Source organism: Melanerpes formicivorus, unplaced genomic scaffold, assembly GCF_026170545.1.
Source record: "Melanerpes formicivorus ecotype bairdi unplaced genomic scaffold, bMelFor1.0.p_v2 SCAF_1, whole genome shotgun sequence".
In the NCBI taxonomy this organism is placed as follows: Eukaryota; Metazoa; Chordata; class Aves; order Piciformes; family Picidae; genus Melanerpes; species Melanerpes formicivorus.
In genome coordinates, this window is record NW_027142353.1 from 39,800,614 (window position 1) to 39,818,448 (window position 17,835).

General features: G+C 41.0%; 1 protein-coding gene across 1 annotated transcript in view; it reads left to right on the plus strand.

Moving 5' to 3' along the window:
* GABRG3 (gamma-aminobutyric acid type A receptor subunit gamma3) overlaps positions 1 to 17,835 on the plus strand; it is a 411,489-nt gene that overhangs the window by 233,338 nt on the left and 160,316 nt on the right. The gene's annotated exons all lie outside the window — the stretch shown is intronic.

Here is a 17,835-nt window from a genome sequence, read left to right on the forward strand (position 1 = left end):
AAGCAATAGAAGAATAGCACTAATGTTTTCATAACAGATATACACTTGTGATAGTAGAGTATTGATTTCCATTTATGAATAGTATACAAACAGTGATTCTCAGTCAGAAACTGGATTTGAATTTCAGCTGATCCATGATGTATTACTATTTTTCTCCAGGAAAATATTTTTTATAAAACCCACTAGTTTGAACATCTCCTGTTCTCCCAAAACATTATCACTATGTTGACTTTTTTTTATGATATATATATCTCTATATGAAGTGAGCCTGGGCAAAAATACAGTTTATGTTTATTTTAATGTGTACAATATATGCATACTCAACAGAAGAAGAGGCAGATAGCTCCTGAATAAACTTTTCTGATAATGAACACTTGTCACTGAACTATATGCACATCAGCTATTGTTAGTTACTGCATGAAACTTATTTTACATTGTGGCAGTGTGCTGTTGATTTGTTAATGTCCTGGGAAATGTGTGTGTGATCTCAAAAATGAAACTCCAGCCCAGAGATATTAATAAAATCTACCACATAAATTTGATAAATCCTGCTAGCAATATCCAAAGAAGGCGAACTCTTAGTAAGCAGGGAAGTTGCTTCAAACCTACTAGCTAGGTTTGTTTTTAGTGAGAGAGACGGAGGATATCAGTGGGAACTTTTGAAGGCTCCACATCATGGCAAAGTTTCAAATACCTCTTGATTTTCAGAGGTTCCTCAAAACTTAGATCCATTAGCTCAGAGCTCTTCCGCCCTTGAAAACATACATGTATTACAATTATACACATATTACCATCTATAATAAACTGTATTTTATTTATATTTTACTACTTAATGTCCTGGGTGGTGGTATCTTGAAACACCAATGTAACTTATTTACAAAGTATATTTACATGTTCTATTCGATTGTGGGTATCACATTCCACATATAAAGATAGTTAAATGGTTTAAGCAGATCTGACATTTCCAATACAGCAATCTGTGGCAGATTATCTGTGGATTCATGGCTTGCTCCTCTGTCTCATATCTTCCCAGATGCTGTGGCTATAATTCAAGCAGTCCTTGGCTGGGAGAGGGCTAGGGAGCCTCTCTATCTTGTGTGCTGTGTTGCTGGGCTGTAGCCTCTTCTGGGATTCCATTTTCTTGGAGCTTTTCTGCTTTCTGTATTGGTCCAGGTGCAAGGCCTGGGTGTAGTTGTACTTGTTAGTGCAGGCCCTTCAGCTGCTACTTGGGCAGCATTTGGCTCTTGTTGCTTGCTGTGTGAGAATAAGGCAAGTTGCCTAACTTCTTGGCTGGTTTAAATACTGTCCCAAGACAATTAATACCCTTTGGTAACACAGAAACCTGATAACTGGACCTATAGGATGGGGCATATCCAAACATGGCCAGGGGCACATACAGTTCACAGCTGTGCTACAGAGTTAATCACATGTACTACATGTTTCTCTGGACCCCAGGAACTGTCCAGGTTTGCACACTCACAGGTGTTTAGCCCATTGTCTGGGCTAGGGAATGTTTGGGGGTTTGACCATTCAGGACATCATCTATGGAGACAGAGATGGCATAAGATCACGCAGAAGCTCAATGTGTTACTGTTTCAGTACAATTTCTTGCCAGATGGGAAAACCCACGTAGGAATATTAAAATAATATTTTATAACTTTTTTTATAATTTTGCCAACTTCTTTGGTGATATTCATAATGAGGGTTTATTTCTTTAAGTTCATACAAGTAGTATTCTTTTCCTTGAACACTTTTAGCACTACTATTATAATAAGAATAGGGCATTTCCTGTGTGATTTGTTTCATAACTTGCTTGTATTTTCAGTGTTGCATATATTCATAGCAGTCTCAAAATACATGGCACTCAGTTGGACCCATGAAGTGAATGACTGAATGCCTGAATGATTTATTACTGCCTACTATGATAAGATTCTGGGGGGACTAGCTGGTTATGAATCCCAACATGTATATCTTTGAATAAAATAAAAATGGTTTTAGAATTCACAGCACAGCTCTGCATCCCTGTGCATCCCTTATGTTTGTTACCTAGCACAGAGAAAAAACCTTCATAGTTTCCACTGCAGGCAAGCACAAAAAGCCACAAGTTTCAGAGACTATTCCCTGCATTTCTGCACATACATGAACAAGATTAATATTTGATTTTTTTTTTTTTTTTAATTTGGATATAAATCTTCGATATTTCAGAAATGTGAAGTTAATCACAAACTGTTCTGGAGTATTTTCCTCTGGTGTCCACTAATTCACACCCTAATTCTGTTGTTGCAGTTGGGACAGTTGATATTCTTTGGTGGGAATACTGAGCTCTATTTAGTCTGTTGCTAGGATGAATACAGAGAAAAAAGTGGCTTATACACAAGAGACCATCTCAGTGTGCTAACAGTGGTTGCTAAAACTTACCTACACCTTTCCATGGAAAATCTTGTTCAAAAACAGTTTCTGGAACTCTTTAGTCTCTTTTATGGAAGTTAGAAATTATTGAAATAATTTTAAAGCTCTGTGATCTCTGTGCAAGTTTTGTGCATGCTTCATGTGATATGATGAGGTGAGTATCTGGCATACTAGGGCATGTGGTGTGTGTATGTCCTTGCTGTCCTTATACAGAAAGATGCTTAGCACACTGCTTATGTGAAAAGCTGAGCCCAATGGCATAATGCAGAGCTGCTAAGCAGTACAACAGTTCTTTCCCAGTCTAAGTGCCAGAGTGGCTGGATCGATCACATGTGGCAAGCAGAATTCCATAATACATGAATGTTACAACACTGACGTCAGTGTCAATGCATGGTATGAATGTGTGTTTCCCTGTGAATGTGAAGAAAGAATCAGTGCTGTGACTTGATCCTGGTGTAGCAATCTTTGATATATCTTGATGTGTATGACCATATTTTCTTCATATGGTTTTAAAGTACTATATATTACTGCATAAAAATATTGTCAGTATTGTTTTTTTATTTGTGTTAACTTATCCTCCTGAGCCAGCAAAGGCTGCTATACTACTTTTGGTGCTGAAGTAGCACATTAAACTGTCTTGGTTTTATCTATTCGGCATTGATTTGAGAATTGAGGAAATAATTTCAGGATTCTGCCATAAAACTTAGCTTATAGAGGTAGTTAGGACTCACATAAACATCAGTAAGGAAGACGAGGTATTCTGTCTGAAGGATCATGTCAGCACAATAATAAAAAACACACAGGCAGCAAAATGCAGGCTTGAAAGGCAAAATTAAGCAGAATTAGTTGTGCAACACTTGGCATAGGATACTGTGGGTGCTTAAATTTTATAAAGATTCAAAAGTGTTTGGACAAATCATGACACTCCTTCAAGTGACAGCATATGAAAGCAAAACCTAAATGAAGCTGACAAACCCATCTCACCCTGTTTAGAGCATTTGGAACTTGATCACAGGAATCTGTGCTAGCTTCATACCTGATGTCTGAAACAATCTCTAAGGCCATGCTTCAGACTTTACCAGATGTAATAACATTGAGCTCTAGTTCAAGATACCAGTATCAAAATCAAATTAATTACTGGGGTTTCATTGCTTTATTTTTCTTGCTGCTGTTCTTGAACTTTAGACACTTTTGTTCATTTTAAAAGTGCTTTAGGTTTAGGCAATTGAAATTGTGACCTTTTTGTAGCCAATTACTTATTTTTCCCTAATGAGAAGGACTACAGTGTCCTGAGTTGCCCATTACTGGAGGATTGATGAAAGGCAGGAAACGGTGGTCAAACCTGGAATGCCATTCCTTCTGCAAACACTAGAATAGGCACATAGGTTCACAAACAATTAAAATGTTTTCAATTCAATTAACAAGTTTGGTCAGACAGAGGAAAATTTGGTTCAGTTTGCATGTTTAGGTCTTAAAACACATACTTTTAGTCTTCTAAAAGTTCAAAGTTTGGTTTTGCCCTTTTTTATTTTTAAGTGATGTGCAAAAGCATGCAAAGTATTACAGGGAAAAAAAAGTAATGAAAGCTGAAATGTATTTAAAGGAGTTTAATCCAAATCTATCATAATGCTCAAAGGAAACAGGTCCTGTCTTTCTAAATATAGACTCAGCTCAATAAAATGTTACTCCTTTGAACATGAAAACTCTTAGGGATGTGCAATCAGTACTTTGAGACATATCATTAATTTTCTAACAGAACTATCAGTCTTCACCAATTTTAATGTTTCTCCTAGCCTAGAAAAGTAAATGCTGATTTTTGTGGAATGAGCTGTGCTTTGTTTCATCTCATGTATCAGCAGCAGAATCATTAATAAAGTCTGAGGGCAGAATTTTTTTTCTGATGGAGAGCAGGCCAGAAGGAACACAGCTTAATGTTCATATCTCAAGAGGAGTTTCATTAAAGATGCTGGGAAGGCATTGCAATGTGCAGAAAAAGCTTCCCATCTGTGCTCTCTGTGCAATAGGCTGAACAAGATCATAGGGCATCAATAGAATTCTTGATTCAGATTTTGTAGCAGGCATATTTTAGCTATTGTAGCTTTTTCCTCTTATAGGAAGGTAGAAATTAAGGCACTGGGAACAATCCATCATTCGCTTCAGAAGGCTGTCTTTTTCAGAGAATAGTCAATTAAGAGAGGAAAAAAGAAATATTTATGGAAAGACCTTGAAAGTTTCCTCCAAACTCTGCATTTAGCATTATTACAATACATGAAACATGACAAATCCCTCCTCCTATTCATCTGCTAATCCCTCTCATACACAGGCATTTTCATCTCTTATTTCTATTCCTTTCTTTTAGACTTTATTGTTTTCATTACAGTAGGTAATTTTTCAAAAAGCTTGGCTTGTATGCAAGGCAGTATTCAAGAACAATTTGATCATTCCAAAGATTTATGAGGAGTGTTTAATTCTGTAGGGATATTCTTCACTTTTTTTAATCTGTAAGCAATAATGTTTCTAACCACTTTTTTTCTCTTGAATTACCAACAATGACACCCATATATAGTGAATTTGAGATATATTGTAATCTTAAGTGAGTAATTTTATTTCTTCATTCCAATAGCCGTTCTGTGTGAAATCTGTTACTGCATTACTCAGTTGTTAACTTTCTTCAGCCTTCCCTAAAATTTCCTGTAGGTGTTTCTTTTTTATCTAACATAAATAATTTATTGTTTCTCAGAGAGTCAAATATTTATCCAATTCCTGGACTACTCACTATTATCTAATTCACTCCTTTCCTGTGTGTAATTCAATACATTTCTCAATACACAAAAGACACAGCATTAATATCTATTTGATTTTTATGACTCTCTGTTTTATAGGCAATTTACTGTGAAGTTACACTTTCTAAATCTAATTTATGGTAGATTTATGCCAAACTGATGTATATTGTAAGTGTTAATGTGGCACTATTCTTTCTGTTAGTCTTTTGTCTCGTTGCTTGAGGTAAATCACAGACATCTTTCTAAACATTTACAATACAGTTCAGTATTGGTTCCAAATTTATAAACTGTGTTCTGACATAATAGTAGTAGATTTAAAGCAATCTAGTATTAGATGTGATGTCCATCAATACTCAAATTATCTATGTTGTGTAGAAAAAGCAGCAAAACTTACCTGAGGTTAAGGGTTGTCCATTGCCTCCATGATAATCAGGAAGAATTGTAGGCAGGGGTTAATTCATGTATTCTGTGTTGCTCTTCGGTTCTAAACTAAGGGTTTGACCTAGTAGTAGACCAACTGTCTCTCTCCTGTTATAGTGACTCTTGAAATTTTTCCTCCATGAGATTGAAGGCTCCTCTGGAGAGGCAGCAGCTGCTCTGACTTACAGCAAAATCAAGACCCTAGAGTAAAATTACAGCAAGTGCTAATTAGTGAAGCCTAAAATGCTTAACTCATGATATCTTTGGTCCAGCAAACTCTTTTTGAGAGTCTCTGGATTAATGGTAGGCTAATCCAGGCATATAGTTCAGTTTCGCAGTGAGCTTCTGAGCATACTTATTGTCTCCATTTACCCTGCACAGTTGCCTGAGGAAGATGGAAGACCCATGTTATGCTGCAAACTCTCTAGGCAATCTGCTGCAGAGTCAAAAAAATGTTCTTATTCTGTGATCTGGAGATTAAGATCGGTGACTGTATTTCAGGGATAGGACCCCCCAGTTCTGAATTACATTTATAAAAGGAAATAAACAGTCTCAAAAATCCCAAGTGCAGTCTAGCTTCTCAAAGTGACCAGTCTTATTTTTCTGATTTGCAAGAATATATGCAGCTGTATCAATTATGCTTATGGTGTCAGGAGAAAATAAAATACTGAAGCAAGGCATGTGTCTGGTTGCATGTCCATCAACTGAATGTATGAGCAACAGGCCTTTGTTATGTGACAGTTATTGTTAGCTCCCATGATTTGATTACAGATCTCCTGATATTCAGTGCTTACTTGACGCTAAAACCCCTTTAAGCATGTCATCATGTGCCAGTGTGAGCTGTCTTTTTTTTTTAACAAAAAAAGTGATAGTGTGACACCACATACAGGAATGGCATCACTTTCTCCCTCAAATGTAATGTAATGCCTACTATATACTAAATAATTATTGTTAATTGTTTGGCATGTGATAACTTATTTGCAAGTGAATCTGATCCTTTTGGAGAAGAGGGGCCATAATTTGTAACCTCCTGGCAGCCCTGCATTTGTAACTTCTGACACATGGCACAGCTTGAGACTGTGTCCTCTTGTTCTGGTGCTGGTTTTCTGCGAGAAGAGACCAACCCCCTCTTGGCTACAGCCACCGTAGTTGTAGACAGCAATAAGGTCCCCCCTGAGCCTCCTCTTCTCCAGGCTAAACAATCCCAGCTCCCTCCGCCTTTCCTCGTAGGGCTTGTGCTCAAGGCCTCTCACCAGCCTCGTTGCCCTTCTCTGGACACGTTCAAGTGTCTCGATATCCTTCTTGAACTGAGGGGCCCAGAGCTGGACACAGTACTCCAAGTGTGGCCTAACCAGTGCTGAGTACAGGGGCACAATGACTTCCCTGCTCCTGCTGGCCATGCTATTCTTGATACAGGCCAGGATGCCATTTGCTTTCTTGGCCACCTGGACTTGTTGACTACATGCAGGACATAAAATGACAGCACCATGACTTGCATAGTGGGACCAGATGTGTTCCTGATTTCCTCAGCATTTGCATTTTATGCAGCCCCTTTTAGGGCTTATATCCAATATTCACAGCTGTCAGACCTGTGTACATGTTTACATGCTCAGTGACAGACATTTAGGGCACCAATAATACTGAAGTTACTTCAGTAAAACTGATGCAACACATCAGCTGGGCATGAATAACTATCTTTTTAGTTTATAAGCTAAAGGGTTGTAACTTAGTTCTCCTTTGCTGCAGGCTGAAGGTGTGCACAGAGACAAGTGCAATGGCTTTTTTTCAGTGCATAATTGTGACCAGACCATGGTGCTAGGTCCAAGAGCATCTAGGAAGTTTGGATGCCTATGGGAGACTATTTTGTGAATGTGTGCCACATTAAAATACCTACATGCTCTGGGTGATCCTGTTCTGGCAGGGGGCTTGGACTAGATGATCTCTTGAGGTCCTTTCCAACCCCTAACATTCTGTGATTTTGGTGACTAGTAACATTTTTGCACAACGATCACCAAAATGTTTTTGAAAATACAGTGTGTTCTTTTTAGGATTAGAATAGAATCTGAGATATACAGAGCATCAGGAGACAGTCATACTCCTTTGCATTTTTTTTTTTTTTTTATTTGATTTTAACAGAAGAGAAAATGACTGGGTTTGGCACTCTGTAACAATTTTCTCACAGAACAATGCAGCCAGGTTGTACCAGGCAGCTTGTACCCTGGTGACAGGAATGCAACTGTCCGTGTCTACAAAGCTGTTCAGAAGAGATGAGGAAAGAGAGGCAGAAGGATTGCCCTCTATATCAGGAAATAGATTGAGTGTGAAGAGTTGCTCTGAAGAATACCACAGGCAGGTTGAGAACATATGGGTAAGAGTTAGAGACTGAGGCAAAAAAAGTGAACCTTGTGGTTAGTGTCTACTACACACTGCTCAATCAAGGGGATTTTGTTGACAAAACCTTCTCACTTCAGTTACAGAAAGCTTCATGTTCACAGGCTCTTGTCCTGCTGGGGGACTTCAACCTCTCTGACATCTGGTGAAAAAGTAGCAAATCAATTTGTAGGCAATCCAGGAGACTCCTGGAATGCATGGAGGATAACTTCTTAAGCCAGGTAACAGACAGCCGTATCAGAAAGTATGTGGTACTTGATGATCACCAACAAAAGTGAGAATGATGCCAAGATTAGAGGCAGCCTCAGATGCAGCAATCGTGCACTGGTGGAGTTCGCAGTCCTGAGGGATGGGATAGAATAGAATAGAATAGAATAGAATAGAATAGAATAGAATAGAATAGAATAGAATAGAATAGAATAGAATAGAATAGAATAGAATAGAATAGAATAGAATAGAATAGGAGTAGAATAAACCAGGTTGGAAGAGACCTTCAAGATCATCGTGTCCAACCTATCATCCAACACCACCTAATCAACTAACCCATGCAACCAAGCACCCTGTCAAGTCTCCTCCTGAACACCTCCAGTGATGGCGACTCCACCACCTCCCCGGGCAGCCCATTCCAATGGGCAATCACTCTCTCTGTGTAAAACTTCCTCCTGACCTCCAGCCTGAACCTCCCCTGGCACAGCCTGAGACTGTGTCCTATTGTTCTGGTGCTGGCTGCCTGGGAGATAAGACCAAAATCTGCCTGTCTACAACCCCCCTTCAGGTAGTTGTAGAGAGCAATAAGGTCACCCTTGAGTCTCCTCTTCTCCAGGCTAAGCAACCCCAGCTCACTCAGTCTCTCCTCATAGGGCTTGTGTTCCAAACCCCTCACCAACTTTGTTGTCCTTCTCTGGACTCGTTCCAGCAAGTCAACATCCTTCCTAAACTGAGGGGCCCAGAACTGGACACAGGACTCGAGGTGTGGCCTAACTAGTGCAGTGTACAGGGGCAGAATGACCTCCCTGCTCCTGCTGGCCACACTGTTCTTGATGCAGGCCAGGATTCCATTGGCCCTCTTGGCCGCCTGGGCACACTGCAGGCTCAATGTTGTCAGGTGAAGAGTAGAGCCAGGACCCTGAATTTTAGGAACGTGAACTTCCAGCTGTTGAAGGAAATAGTCAATTTATCCATCGGAAATTGCCCTTAAGGATGATAGAGCAGAAGAAAGCTGGCAGATCTTTAAGAATACTTTCCACAGAACACAAGGATCTCATGATCATTAGCCTTACCTTGTCAATTTTATTTACCTTTAACACAACCTGAAAAAACAAAGAAAACCTGGAAACATGAGAAGTTACCATGCTTCTGCTTCTGCAAAATTAATGGAGAATGAACAAATATATCCCAAGTGCCCACGGAGCTAAGAAGTGGAAGGTAGTACCTAGTTGATTTTCCCCACAGAAATTTTCCATCAGTCATAAGAAAGAAAATATAGGGAAGCGCGTTGGTTGAACACAAGGTGCATGCAATTCTGGGGCAATTGACTAAAGAGCTTGTGCAGAAGACATGGAGGATCCTTTTCTAACTCTACCAGGGAAACCAGGCCAGTATGAGTAGGGCTAGTATGTGACTTTATTACGTGCTAACGTGGGTAGGAGCATCTAGGTGCTCAGCAGTTGTTCCAGCTTCACTGGCTGTGATGTAACCTTAATCAGATTACTTGTTTATTGTTTGTTGCTTTTGCTGATACTTGTGTTGATCTCTTTTGGTGCGTTAGTGAGCAAGGTTACCTTTACCTGTCTCTTCTGCTTGGGCAGCCCTGAATTCATCAGTTCAGGGAACATCCCAATTAATGTTTGATTTTTCACTCTGGCAACATTATTTGATCTCTGTGTTTTTTTCCTTTATGAAATCACCAGCTATGAAAGAAACAAGAGCCTCATTAAAATAATTCTGATTACCAGGAATTGCAGTTCACAATATTTAGGTCCTTCATCAATATCTTTCTATTCTCATCCTTAACAACACAGGTTAGTAGAAAGTCATATCAGAATTGTTCCATGCTTGACATGGGACTCTAAGCTCAAGGAATTCCATACTATGCCCCAACAGATATTAAAGCTGTTTAAATTCCTAATTGTAACTGTTGCTTGACTAGAATAGAATTAAAAAGTTAAAAACAAACAAACAAACAAACAAAACAAAAACAACAATGTGTGAAAGTTTAGACCTTGGTTTGTAGTTGAAAATCTTAGAAAATATCCATCCTGATGTCACCATCATCTGCTCCCAATTTGTCCTCAGTTAAAACATAATCACTGTAACAACAACAAGCCTACCGAAAGAATCTCTGTTCTCTCTCACACACAGACATGGATCCTTCTGCACACACCCACTCATTTCCAGTCTCACCTAGAAGAACAAGAAAGGATGAGAAAACAGATAGTTTTCAATCTTTCCTTACTGGCAGGAGGTCAGCTACTAAGGCAATGAGAAATATACATGAAGCTGCGTAGAATTAAACAGAATGAAGCAAAAAGAAGAACAAATCCTGCTGTATAAACCCTCTGAAATGGACAATAACTGTCCTTTAACTTTTCTAAATAGAATATATGCCAAATATTTAATTATGGCCTAGAGGCACTGTGATGATGCTATTCTTATAAATCTTCCCTTTATCTACGTTAACTGATTTGACATTTTAATGCACATTTCCTATAATTGTCCTTTAAAAATACCCTCTAAATATTATAATCCTCGTGGATAATAACATGCTCTGCATATGTCATGCCATTTTAACTGATGAAGGCTGAATGTCAGAGCTGCTGAAGAATTTTCAAGGATTTCCCCCCCCCTCCCCTCCCACCTTTGGAAAGAAGACCTTCCTGTGTAACAAACTTTTCTTTTTGAGGAATATACATTTTAACTTTGTGAAAGATTTTAGGGGTTTTTATTCCTCAACAGAAAGAAGTATCTATCCTGTAGCGTCCTGAGACAACCGAATCATGAATCTTATCCTAAAAGGGCACTGAGGAGTTTCTCACTATACTTCTTCATTTTGTCTTCAAGTAGCCTGATCACTGACTAGATGTTTTATAATGTTTGAATAATTCCTGACTCTGATTTTCTTTCACTGAAGAAGGTAAAGAAGATTGTTATCATAATTCAAAATATAGCACCTAAGAGAAAATGTAGCTATTTTGCACTTAGAATACTTACTATGCATTTACCTGAAAGGGAGCAAAAATAACAGCTCATTTAGGAAAAAAAAGTGGTAGAGCAGCCAGTGTTGTTCACAGCACAGGAGGTTCCACTTCAACATGAGGAGGAACTTCTTCACTATGAGGGTCACAGAGCACTGGAAGAGGCTGCCCATCAAGGTTGTGGAGTCTCCTTCTCTGGAGACTTTCAAGACCCATATGAATGTGTTCCGGTGTGACCTGTGCTAGATTTTATGGTCCTGCTCTGGCAAGGAGGTTAGACTCGATGACCTTCTGAGATCCCTTCCATCCCCTAACATCCTGTGATCCTGTGATTTTATTTTAGAAGGTCAGTTGCTTTTTACAAGTTAAGAAGAAGAAAAACTAGCAAGAATTACAGGTTTGTGTCTTACAGGTGTTTTCTTTGTGTATTGATTGACTTCAAGTCAAACAACTAGATCAGAATTTTGGGAACATAAAAAGGGAATGATAAAATATTAAGATGGCCTTCATGTCTGTGAGGCCCTGGAGATGATAAGAGATGTTGTACCTCTGAACTCTGTGAGAAAAGGATGTGAGTTAAAAACAACAAAGTGTTGCATCTTTGAAATGGATGGGAAGGCAACTGGGAAGAAGGGCACCTGTTAAAATAAAGACAAAACAGTGGGCTTAATGAGGCAGGCAATAGGAAAGTGGAACTGTAACATTCGTGTATGTCTCAATGAATAGCTACCGGCTCCACAGCTCTGGGCCACTTTGCCCACCCTGCAGCAGTGGTCACCTCCTTGCAACTGTCTATCAGTTTATATTTCTGCTCTCTGTGTTGAGACCGGCAAGTCCAGGATCAACACATCGCTCAATGCACTCAGGAGAAAACACGAGAAGAGCATCGAGAGGTTTGCCTGCAACTGATGACTTTGATGAAAAGGGTACTTTGAGGTCTGAATGGTGTATTTTTTTTCACAGCAGTTGTCTGAAAATCAGCATTTCAATAAGACAACATTGCTTGCCTCTGGCAGCCATAGGTGGCAACCACAAACTCTTGGATAAATGCCTGTTAGGATTAAAAGGAAACTGAGAGTGTTTCATAACACAGTATTTCCTTTCTTTCCTTTTGTCCCCAGCTCCTTTCTCCAAAGTCCATACTTGCAATCTTTAAAGCTTTTCTTGTGTAACCAATGCAAGACTGCAGAGAGGAAGATAAAAGGTTGTTCCTAGCAACCTGCAAACCTCAAAGTAGTTTGAGAGATTTGTACTGTGGCTTTCTATTGATTTATGTGCAAAATATGTCAAAGCTTAGCAGAACTGGCAACCAAGAATCCTTCCCTGTAGTGTTATCAGATTTGAAATATGAAGCAAGCTGAAATTGGTCATCACTTGTGTGAGAGTTTCAAGAGGAAAACAAGTGTTTCTGTGATTCCAGAATGACAGTTGCGTTTTTATTTATAATGATGTTCACTGTGATTCGTTACAGCCACCAAAGGGTGTCTTCTCAATTCTGTCTTATGTAACTGTATGTATCAAAGCCAAACATATTAATAGCTAGTGTATGTTAGTATTCTATGTTTAGATTAGAAGTGCATGGTAGTGTACGTCATCACCTGAAGTAGGAAAGTTTCTGACCTATTAGGAGGAAAAGAAAAATCACCAAGGACACTTAAACATTGAAGTAAGTTGTCCAGAGACATTGTAAAGTCCTTGGAGGTTTCAAGACATAACTGCATAAAGAGCTGAGAAACCTAATGTGAATTCAGTATCAACCCTACTATGAGAAGGAAGTTGAGCTAGATGCATCCTAAAGTCCCTTACAGCCTTGCTGATTCTATCACAACATCTTTTTCATTTTCAAAGCAAGATTTGTGTTAAAATATTCAGGCTTTCTTACCAAGTGATTTGTTCCTATTCAAAGCTGAAAGTCTGTATTTGTGAAAAGCATCTTTCCCTAACAATTTTCAGTGTTGGCTTTCCTAAGGAATTCCCAAAGAGAGGGGAGGGAAGGAAGAATTGAAAGTTGTTGCAGCTTCATCTTCATTTTTTTTTTTAATGACTGAGTGTATGTCCTATTAGCAATGGCAATGATTTTATGTATGTTTTCATTGTACAATGGTAGTTAACATCAGCAGTCGCTAGTATGTTATTTGTAGTACACTAGGTAAACCTTTGTCTGTCAAGACATGGGGATTCTTCCAAAGACTAATACATTCAGGCAATATGTTCAAAGTCAAGCAGGATATAAAATTTATCTTTTCATTTCATTGTAGCTCTCTCCACTCCATACAGATTTCAGGAACTGATTTTCAGGTCCCTGGCATACTGCTGTGATAATTCATTCTTCCATCTGTTGGCTATCAGCATCCATACTACAGCAGTACACAAGGACTCTGACACTGACCCCGGTAGATCCTTCCACTCTGCTCAAATCAAGTACTACTTCTGGTTCTTGGTCTTGTCAGAGGTCAGACGCATGAGATCTGTTTCTGCTCTTCTCTGCCTCCTAGTCAATCCTCACAGAATCACCTCCTACTTTTCACAACGTGCTTCAGAAATCTCTTAGATGTCTCTTCTTTCTACAGTCCTTTCCTCTTCTACTTCCTTGCCTCTCCCCCTTTTGTTATCTCTTTTGTTATGCTTTCCCCCCATTTCCTGTCCTCTCATTTTCCTCTTTTTTTGCTTCATCCCTCCATTTCTCCCCCTGTATCCTATTTTCCTTCACCCATGACTGCTTCCTTTCTCTACCTACTTGATCTTTCTTCTGGCTATGGCCAGAATTCCTTTCCTCGTGTCTGACAGTAAAAAGTGTTCCTTTTGTCTCCTTCATTCTTTGGCAAGAAACAGAATGTAATTGAGAGGCTGATCACCACCTGGGAAACCATGAGGATAACACCTAGAGGGTAACTTTTGCTTAGAAAGTCAGGACAAGTATCCAGTGATATTCAGGTGGACAATTGCATTCAACAAGGGAGAGGGAATTAAGAAGCTAAAAGGAGTCTAGGAAAAATAGTTTTGGTCCCCACTACACAAGAAGAATGCAGAGAGGCTGCAAAGGGTCCAGGAAAGAGCCACAAGAATGATCAAAGGACTGGAAGACCTGTCACAGGAAGGAGGGAGGGCTGAGAGAACTGGATTTGTGCACCCTAAAGAAGAGAAAGATTGGAGACCTGATAACCATGTACAAATACATAAAGGGCTGCTATGATGAGGAGGGAGACTCCCTTTTTAAAAGATTCCCATGGTAAAGATGAGGCCCTCGGACAATTGGTTGATGGGGCAGGAGCGCAAGTGCTGTTCTGCTCAGTTCCCTCAGTGGCAGGGGTGTACACTGAGAGCAACAGGAAAACCCACACCATCAACAATTGGCTCAGAAGATGTTGGCAGCAACAGAATTTTGGGTTCTTTGATCATGGGGCAACTTTTATGGCACCTGACCTGCTGGACCTTGATGGGGTGAATTTATCTAGAAAGGGCAAGAGGGTACTAGCACTGGAGTTGGCAGGGCTGATTGGGAGGGCTTTAAACTAGGTCTGAAGGGGGTGGGTGAGGAAACCAGTCTCGCTGGAGAGGAATGAGTGGGACACAAATTAGGGTTAATTGAGAAATCGAGAGCCCAGCTGAAGTGCATGTACACCAATGCACTCAGTATGGGTAACAAGCAAGAAGAACTGGAAATCCTGGTCCACCAGGAAGACTATGATATGGTCACCATTTCAGAAACATGGTGGGACAATACACATGATTGGAGTACTACACTGGGGCATTACAGGCTCTTTAGGAGAGACAGGGGAGGGAGAAGAGGAGGAGGGGTGGCTCTGTATATTAGGGAGTCACTCGATGCCACAGAGCTTGAAGTGGAGGATGAAAGGATTGAGAGCCTGTGGGTTAAAATCAGAGGAAGGCCTAACAAATCTGACATCCTGGTTGGAGTCTGTTATAGACCACCCAACCAGGATGAGGAGGCTGATGAAATATTCTATATTCAAGTGGAGGCTGTCTCAAGATCATCTTTATAGGTGACTTTAACCTGCCAGACATCTGCTGGGAACTTAATTCAGCAGAGAGGAGGCAGTCCCGAAGATTCCTAGAGCATTTGGAGGACAGCTTCCTGATACAGCTGTTCAGTGAGCCTACCAGAGGTCAGGCTCTGCTTGACCTGCTGTTCTCAAATCGAGATGGGCTGGTGGTAGATGTGATGATGGGAGGCTGTTGAGGGTGCAGTGATCATGAGATAGTGAAGTTTTCAATATGCAGGGAGATAGGGAGGAGCACCAACAGAACCTTCACCTTGGACTTCCGGAGGGCAAACTTCAACTTGTTTAAGAAACTCATTCAGAAAGTTCCCTGGGTAGCAGCCCTTAAGAACAAAGGGGTCCAGGAAGGTTGGACCTACTTCAAACAGGAGCTCTTGAAGGCACAGGAACTGGCAATTCCCACATGCTGAAAGAGAAACCAGCAGGGAAGGTAATCGGCCTGGATGAGCAAGCAGGTCCTGAAGGAATTAAGGGGGAAAAAAGAGGCTGTATCACCTTTGGAAAGGGGGGAGGCTTCTCGTGTTTAAGGATGTTGTTAGATTATGCAGGAGAAAATTTAGAGAGGCAAAGGCCCAGTTAGAACTTAAGCTGGCCACCTCTGTGAAAGATAATAAAAAGCATTTTAATAAATATATCAATGCTGAAAAGAGGAACAAGAAGAACCTCCACTCCTTATTAGACCTGGAGGGGAACACTGTAAGTAAAGTTGAGGAAAAAGCCGAGGTTCTAAATACCTTCTTTGCCTCAATTTTCAACAGTAAGGCAGGAGGAGCTCAGGACAAGTGGCCTCCTGAGATGGTTGATGGGGTCAGGGGGCAGTGTATTGCCCCAGAAATCCATGAGGATCCAGTGTGATGCCCATCCAGAAGCAGGGTCTGATGGAGGAACCTGGAAACTACAGGCCTGTCAACCTGACCTCAGTGCCAGGGAAAATTGTGGAACAGATTATCTTGGCAGCAATAACTGTGCACCTAAAGGATGGCCAAGGGCTCAGGTCCAGCCAGCATGGATTTAGGAAGGACAGATCTTGCCTCTCCAACCTGATCTCCTTCTATGATCAGGTGACCTGCCTGGTGGATGTGGGGAAGGCTGTGGATGTAATCTACCTGGACTTCAACAAGGCCTTTGACACCGTCCCCCACAGCAAACTGCTGGCTAAGCTGTCAGATTGTGACTTGGACAGTAACACTATGTGTTGGGTTAGGAACTGGCTGGAGGGCCGAGCCCAGAGAGTGGTGGTGAATGGTGCCACATCCAGCTGGCAGCCAGTCACTAGTGGTGTCCCCCAGGGATCAGTGCTGGATATCTTCATTGATGATCTGGATGAAGCGGTTGAGTGAGTCATCAGCAAATTTGCATATGACACCAAGTTGTGAGCAGGTGTTGATCTGTTAGAGGGTAGAAGGGCTCTGCAGAGGGACTTTGACCAACTGGACAGATGGGCAGAGTCCAACAGGATGGCATTCAACAAATCCAAGTACCGGCTGCTGCACTTTGGCCACAACAACCCCATGCAGAGTTACAGGCTGGGGTTGGAGTGGCTGGAGAGCTCCCAAACAGAAAGGGACTTGGGGGTGCTGATTGATAGATGGCTGAACATGAGCCAGCAGTGTGCCCAGGTGGCCAAGAAGGCCAATGGCATCCTGGCATGTATCAAGAATAGTGTGGCCAGCAGGAGCAGGGAAGTCATTGTGGCCCTGTACTCTGCATTGGTTAGGCCACACCTTGAGTCCTGTGTCCAGTTCTGGGCCCCTCAGTTTAAGAAGGACATCGAGACACTTGAATGTGTCCAGAGAAGGGCAACGAGGCTGGTGAGCAGCCTCGAGCACAAGCCCTATGAGGAGAGGCTGAGGGAGCTGGGATTGTTTAGCCTGGAGAAGAGGAGGCTCAGGGGAGACCATATTGCCCTCTACAACTACCTGAAGGGTGGTTGTAGCCAGGAGGGAGTTGGTCTCTTCTCCCAGGCAACCACAGAACAAGGGGACACAGTCTCAAGCTGTGCCAGGGGAGTTTTAGGCTTGAGTTGAGGAGAAAGCTATTCACTGAGAGAGTCATTCACCATTGGAATGGGCTGTCCAATGGGAGGTGATGGAGTCACCATTCCTAGGGGTGTTCAAGAAGGGATTGGATGTGGCACTTGGTGCCATGGTTTAGTCATGAGGTCTTTGGTGACAGGTTGGACTTGATGATCTTTGAGGTCTCTTCCGACCTTGGTGATTCTGTGATTTTGTGACAAGGGTTAATGGGTAAAAGTTGTTGCTGGGGACATTCAGACTGGGTACCAGAATTTTTTTTTTTCAACATTCAAACTACTAACTTTGAAATAAACTCCCAAGGGAGTTTTCAAGCTTGACAGGGTGCTGGGCCATCTCATTTAAACTATATTCTTACCATGAAAGGTTGGACTAGATGATCCGTGAGGTCCCTTCCAACTTGGTATTCTCTGAATAAGAAGATTTAATGAATTTTAAGTCTTCTTGTGATGCAGACGTTGACAGAAGAGAAAATAGGTAGTCATGTCCATGTTTTGAAAGACAGATCCAAAAGATAAATGATATAAGGTAAAATCCACGGAGGAATAGAAAACTAACAAACTATGAAAGAATTTTGGGATAA